This window comes from Rhinolophus sinicus, linkage group LG04 (genome assembly GCF_036562045.2).
Source record: "Rhinolophus sinicus isolate RSC01 linkage group LG04, ASM3656204v1, whole genome shotgun sequence".
NCBI lineage: Eukaryota > Metazoa > Chordata > Mammalia > Chiroptera > Rhinolophidae > Rhinolophus > Rhinolophus sinicus.
Window position 1 is genome coordinate 59,597,144 of NC_133754.1, and position 7,796 is coordinate 59,604,939.

At 36.5% G+C, this 7,796-nt stretch overlaps 1 pseudogene; it reads right to left on the reverse strand.

Annotated features, from left to right (window-relative positions):
* Positions 1–3,154: 3,154 nt before the first annotated feature.
* LOC109452812 (large ribosomal subunit protein uL4) lies at positions 3,155–4,786 on the reverse strand (annotated as a pseudogene).
* Between the last annotated feature and the right edge of the window lie 3,010 nt (positions 4,787–7,796).

Sequence of the window (7,796 nt, forward strand, 5' to 3'; positions counted from 1 at the left end):
AGGTTATTGGGGTGACAATTGTTAGTAAAGTTACATAGATTTCAGGTGTATGATTTGTAATACATTATCTATATATCACATTGTGTGTTTACCACCCAGAGTCAGTTCTCCTTCCATCACCATATATTTGATCCCGTTTACCCTCATCTACCACCCCTTGCCTTCTGGTAACCACTAAACTATTGTCTGTGTTTATGAGTTACTTTTAATATTTATGTCCTTTAAATTGTATATTAGAGTTAAATTATTAATACACTACCATAGTAAAGTGTTGGCATACTCTGAATTTTACTGTATACTTGCTTTTACTGATATATTTTTTTACATTTTCATGTTGCTAATTTGCATGCTTTGATTTCAGCTGTAGAGCTCCTTTGCTTTTTAAAGGCAGGTCTAGTGTTAATGATCTCCCTCATTTTTCATTTGTTTAGTAGTGACTTTCCTTCATTTCTGAAAGACAACTTTGATTGGAAAAGTATTCTTGGTTGACTATTTTCTTTTGACACCTGAATCCCACTCTCTCCTGGCCTGCAAGTTTTCTGATGAGATTCACTGAGAGTCATCATGTTGGGATTTCCTTATATATAAAAATTCCTTTTTCTCCTTTTAAAATACTTTCTTTGTTTTTGATTTTATACTGCATTGTTATAATAGGTGTTTGAAAAGATTGTTTTGTTTGAGACTTATGGGTGACCAATTCACTTCATGAACTTGGGTATCCAAATGTTCACCCAGATTTGAGAATTTCTTAGCCATTATTTCTTTAAATAAACTTTCTGCCCCCTTTTCTCTTCTCATTCTGAGAATATAATAATGCTATATTGTTTCTATTATAGTATTGCATAATCAGGTAGCCTTTCTTCAGTCTTTTTTATTTTGCTCCTCTGATTGAATGATTTCAAAGGTCCTGTCTTTAAGTTCATTAAATCTTTCTTCTGATTCATCAAGACTGCTGTTGATGTTCTTTACTGTATTCTTAATTTCAGTTATTTTATTCAACTCTAGGTTTTCTGATTTTTAAAAATATTTCCTAATTCTTTAACATCTCATTTTGTTCATTCTTTTCCCAATTTCATTTAGTTGTCTACCTGTGTTTTCCTGTACTTCACTGAATCTCATTAGGAAGATTATTCTTTACAGACTGGCTTTGGCAGTGAAAACTCTTTACTAGTCAGCAGTCCAAAGATTTTGGGTAGCCCATATATTGGTGACCATGAGAATGCTTGCTGCTGGAGTCGTTGGTCAGGTATGTGTGGCCCTGGGTCAGCAATGGATAGAGATCGCACTTGGGCACATAAGGACTGTCCTAGGGGCATGCCTGGAGCCTGGGTTCACTGGGATAGGCCTGGATCTTGAATCTGCAGTAATGGATCCTGTACCTGGGTCTATGTCAGCCATCCTGAATCCTCGGTCTGGGGGAGATGACCAGTGCCAGGCACCACTAAAGTGGAAGCCATACAATCCAGCAATTACATTGTTTGTAATTTATTTTAATGAACTAAAAACTTTTCTTCACACACAAAACCTAAGCACCGATGTTTTTAGAGTCTTTCTTCATATTTGTCAAAACTTGCAAGCAACCTAGATGTCCTTCAGTAGGTGAGTGGTATATCCAGACAATGGAATAGTATTCAATGCTAAAAGAAATGAGCTATCAAGCCATGAAAAGACATGGAGAAATTTAAATGTATATTATATTACTTAGTGAAAAAAATCTATGTGAAAGATTATATACTGTATGATTCCAACTATATGACATTCTAAAATGCAAAATTATGTAGACTACAAAAATATTAGTGGTTGCCAGTGGGTCACAAGGAGAAAGGAATGAATAGGCACAGCACAGATTATTTTTAGGGCAGTAAAACTGTTATATATGATAGTATAATTGTGGGTTCATATCAGTATACAGTTGACAGAGTCAATAGAACATACAACACCAAGAGTGAACCCTATTGTGAACTATGAACTCTGTGTGACAGTGATATTTTAATGTAGGCTCATCAATTGCAATAAATGTACCACTATGGTATAGAATATTGATAGTAGGGTAGGTTGTACATGTGGAGAATTAAGGGGTATATGAGAACATCTATACTTTGTGCTCAGTTTTTCTGTAAACCTAAAGCTTCCCTGAAAACAAAGTCCACTCTAAAACAACAATGACAAAATGGAAAACAGAAAAACTATATATAAAATCAAGGAAACAGAAAATTTTGTGGGGTTTTTTGAGGGAAAATTGATACAATTTATACACATGTAGCCAGTTCGTTGAGGACCAAAAAGAAGACACAAATTATCAGTATTGGGAATGAAAGAATATCCATCATTACTGCTACTTCATACAATAAAAGGATGCTGACAGAAATTCATACCAATAAAATTGAAAACTCACATGCATTGTCAAATTCCTTGAAAGACACAAATTATTAAAGCTCACTCAAGAAGAAATAGATAACTTGAGTTACTCTATATGTATTAATTAAAATTGTATAGTAAAAAACTTGTCTAGAAAGATATCTTGAGGCCCACATGGCTTCACTGGTGAATTCTACTAAACATTACATGAAGAAATGATTCAATTCTACACAAAATCTCCAAAATAATTGAAGGAAATGGAACACTTCTCCACTCATTCTATGAGGCCAGCATTAACCTGTTACAAAAACCAGGCTAAGAAATAACAAGACAAGGAAATTACATACCCATTTCAATATGTGTTTTTTTTTAAATTAAAGTTTATTAGGGTGACAATTGTTAGTAAAGTTACATAGATTTCAGGTGTACAATTCTGTAATACATCATCTATATATCACATTGTGTGTTTACCATCCAGAGTCAGTTCTCCTTCCATCACCATATATTTGATTCCCTTTTCTCTCTTCTACCAATTCTTACACATCCACACCAATAGTTATTATTTTCAGAGGGTGTTGACAATATCCTTCCTAATGGGGGTGAGGTGGTATGTCATTGTGGGTTTTGATTTGCATTTCCTGAATAATTAATGAAGTTGAGTATTTTTGAGTCTTTTCATGTGCTTAGTGTCTGTTTGTATATCTCTTTGGAGAAACGTCTGTTCAAGTCCTTTGGCCATTTTTGAATCAGATTGTTTTTTTGTTGTTGACTTTTAGGAGTTTCTATATATTCTGGATATTAATCTTTTATCAGATATGTGATTTGCAAATACATTCTCCCACTGTGTGGGTTGTCTTTTTACTCTGTAGTGTCTTTTGATGCTCAAGTTTTTAATTTTTATGGAAGGCAATTTGTCTATGTTTTTCTTTTCTTTTTTTTTCTCACTGCCTCTTTGATCGGGCTTTTATTCAAAATTGGCTGTCCAAAGTGATTTGACCTTTATGGAATAAACAAATTTAAGTTTACACCACAGGCTTCTTCTATGGTGGGTTTCTTTTCTGCAGGCTTCTTTTCAGCTGCTGGTTTCTTGGTAGTTGCAGCCTTTCTTCCCACCAAAGACTTCTTCTGCTTCGTAGCATCAACAGCCTTCTTTCCTGGCTTCCCTATGGCTGGCTTCTTTCCTGGAACCCCCTTCTCATCTGATTTGGTTTCTAGCACTGCTGCTGCTTTATCCACCTGGAGATGGTGATTCTTGGCCTGGTGAAGAGTGGTGTTCCAGCACATGCTCTTTGCATATGGGTTTAGCTTCAACATGATTCTCAGGTCTTTCAGTGGATTCTTCTTCAGGACTCTGTGATAAATCTTCTTGCATGGTGCTCGAAGGGCTCTTTGAATCTCTGGGCTTTTCAAGATTCTGCTAAGGTCTGCATTGAGCATCTTGTACATGGGAAGGTTGTAGTTAATCTAGAAGGAGGGAATTTTACCCCAAGTGCCATACAGATCATCTAACTTGTGGAAAGCACTTTCAATCCAAATGCAGAAATGGCCCACATGCCCACCAGGAGCAGGTTTCAAAACGTTCAGTTTGCTTACATTAAACAGAGTAATTCCAGGGATGTTTCTGAAAGTTTTGCTGATGTCACTGTCCTCATTATATATGATGCAAGGTACCCTGCACTGGATACGATAATGGTTTCTCATTTTGCCCTTGCCAGGTCTCATTCGCTGAGAGGCACAGACCTTTTTGATACCATTCCAGGACTTAAGCGTCTTAAGAAGCAAAACAGTTTCCTTGTAACCTTCGACTTTATCTTCAACCACGAAAGGAAGTACTTCCTCAATACAATGAGCTTTAGACATGACCAGTGCTGGTGAGGCTGAGCCAGCCAAGGCAGAGCAGATAGCTTATAGATTCTGTGTTCTGTCTCCTCTGTGGTGCCAATGGCTCCAGGTTTTGGTTGGTGCAAACATGCAGCCCCACAACACATATTGCAAAAAGGACCCTGGCCAGAACAATGACTCCCACCACCTCAAACTCAGGGAATTAGAGCCACAGCTCTGCCAGTACCCCACAACTCAGCGCTGGTTTTGATGACCTGCTAATTCACTGGTAGTATAAGGCTGTCTATTGTTTTTGTGCAAGTTGGTGTGAACAAAGTTCACAATGTCTGGTCAAATGGGAGCTTTGAACACAGCAGGCAAAGTGACATTTTTGCCAGATGATTCCCACTTTCCAGAGTACACCAATATCAGTGGACAAACACACGCCATGGCAAGGAGAAGAGACAGCCATGCTCCTCTCAACCCGGTGGCTCCCACAGGAAAAGTTATGTTTTTCTTTTGTTACCAAGGAATCATTGCCAAACTCAACATTGTGGAGCTTTAGCCTTAGTCTTTCTTCAAAGACTTTTATAGTTTTAGTTCTTATATTTAAGTCTTCCATTGATCCTGAGAAAATTTTTGTACAGATTCTGAGAAACTGGCTCAAAGTACTACAAATGAATCACCCAAGGTCACTCAACTAATAAGTGGCATAGTTAAGGTGCAGACCCAGCTTCTAACTTTAAATCATCTTTTCCCCACTGTTAATTCTTTCACTTAAGTGATGCCCACTCACTCCAGGCTCATTCATCTATTATTCATTGAGGGTTATTCCTACATTTGTCATGGTGCAGCAATACACAGAGAGACACATACACATAATCCTTGATATCAAAGACATCTTAATTGTCTTAGTCCATTCAGGCTGCTATAGCAAAATACCATAGGTGTTAGGAAAGGGTCGAATTTTCATTCTTTTGCATATGAATGTTCACTTTTTTCCAGCACCATTTGTTGAAAAGATTGTCCTTTCCCCATTGAATGGGATAGCCGCCTTTGTAGAAAATCACATGACCATATACATGAAAGGTTTTGTGTGTTTTTTCGCACTTTCTAATCCCATTCATTGGTCTATATGTTTGTCTTCAAGTCAATACGATTTTGTTTTGATTTCTGTAGATTTGTAGTTAGTTTTGAAATCAGGAAGTGTGAGTCCTCCAACTTTTCCCTTTTCAAGACTGTTTTTGCTATTTGCGACCCCTTGAAATTCCACATGAATTTTAGGATGGATTTTTCTATTTCTGAAAAAAGTCGTATTTTGATACATTGAATTGATAGATTGCTGAGGGTAGTATTGGCATTTTAACAATATATTTTTTTCCAATCAATGTCTATTTGTTTCTTTAATTTCTATAAATATTGTTTGTATTTTTTATTGTACCTCTTTCACCCCTTGGTTGTCTAGAAATATTTATTCTTTTTGATGCTATTGTAAATAGTTTTCTTAATATCTTTTTGGATTGTTCACTGTTAAATGTATAGAAATGTAACTGATTTTTGAGTTTAGATTTTGTATTTTGCTGAATTCATTTATTAGATCTAAGAGGGGTGTGTGTGTGTGTGTGTGTGTGTGTGTGTGTGTGTAATCTTTAGGGTTTTCTGCATATAAGATACCTGTGAACAAAGATAATTTTACTTCTTCATTTTCAATTTACATGCCTCCTCTTTTTCTTGCATAATTGCTATGTCTGGAATTTTGAGTACTTTATTGAAGTGGTAGAATGGGCGTCCTTGCCTTCTTCATAATTTTAGAGGAAATCTTGTCACTCTTTCATATTGAATATGATGTTAGCTACTGGCTTATCCATGTGTCTTTTATTATTGTGAGGTGCTTTCCTTCTGTTTCTAGTTTGTTGAGTGTTTTTGTCATGAAAGGGTATTGAATATTATCAAATGATTTTTTTTAATTATTGAGATGATCACATGATTCTTTTCCCTTGCTCTGTTAATGTGGTGTGGGACATTGATTGCTCTTGTAGGTTAATGTCACAATGAATTTTATAACTGTATTTGCTACAAACTCTCTAGGAAACAAACCAATAAAATATTTCTTTTAGTATCCTTCCTTTATCCTGTTGTTTGAATATAAAAATGTATATCCACATTCCTGATATCACGTAATAATAACATCACCATATATTGTTTTGTTACTCAAGACAGAAATCTGTTTCAACAATATAATGTATAGGCACACTTCATTTTACTGTTTTGTTTTGTAAAAAATTGTGCTTTGCTTTACTGTGATTTACATATATAACAGTTTTTACAAATTGATATTTGTGGTGACTCTGTATCAAGCAAGTTTATCAGTGCCATTTTCCCAACAGTATTTACTCACTTTACATCTCTACGTCACATTTTGACAATTCACACAGTATTTCAAACTTTATCATTATATATTTTTTGGTGATCAATGATCTTTGATGTTACTATTGCAATTATTTGGGGGCTAGAAATGATTAAGCTTAGTGGGAAAGACATGTCAATAGCAAAAATAAGGAAAAAGGTAGGCCTCTGGTGCCAACAGTTAGCCAAGTTATGAATGCAAAGTTCTTGAAGGAAATTAAAACTGCTACTCCAGTGAATGCACGAATGATAAGAAAGCAAAACAACCTTATTTCTAATATGAAGAAAGTTTTAATGGTCTGATAGAAGATCAAACCAGCCACAGCATGCCCATAAACCAAATGCTAATCCAGAGCAATGCCTTAACTCGCTTCCATTTTATGAAGGCTGAGAAAGGTGAAGAAGCTTCAGAAGAAAAGTTTGAAGCTAGCAGAGGTAGGTTCATGAGGTTTAAGGAAAGGGGCCAGTTCCATAACATATTAAGGTGAAGCAGCAAGAGCTAATATACAAGCTACAGCATGTAACCCAGCAGATCTAGCTAAGGCAATTAATGACGGTGGCTACAGAAAACAACAGATTTTCATTGTAGATAGAAAAGCCTGATATTGGAAAAAGAGGCCATCTAGGACTTTCATAGCTAGAGAGGAGAAGTTAGACACATTATGTGTCTTTAAAGATTCAAAGGACAGGCTGACCTGCGTTTTGTGGCTAGTTAGGGGAGTGTCTGAATATCAACCCTGGCACGTTAGTGGGGTGGCCTCAGGCAAGTCACTTTGCTCTTCTGAACCTCCTTTGCTCTTTTGCAAACTACAGAAAATAGAATCTCCCAGGATGAGTTGTTTTTTGGATGTAAGATTATAATCTATATGAGATATATACATATTTTCCCCAGGAGCAATGATGCAGTATTAGCTAATCAGTATTGTGAGACTTGATAGGACACAGCTACCACACAAATCAAAAGAGCATTCCCAGAGGTCATAGAGCATCCTAATTTTTCACATACTTGTCCTCTCCTATCACATGCACTTCCAAGTTCTCTCTCTCTCTCTCTCTCTCTCTCTCTCTCTCTCTCTCTCTCTCTCTCACACACACACACACACATTAGGATTCCAGGAAGAGGCTCCTGTGGATGTGGGAGTATTACCCTACCATTTTCCAGACACTTGCAACTGGCTGACATCAGCCCTGCCTAAAGAAGTGCTGGTCTC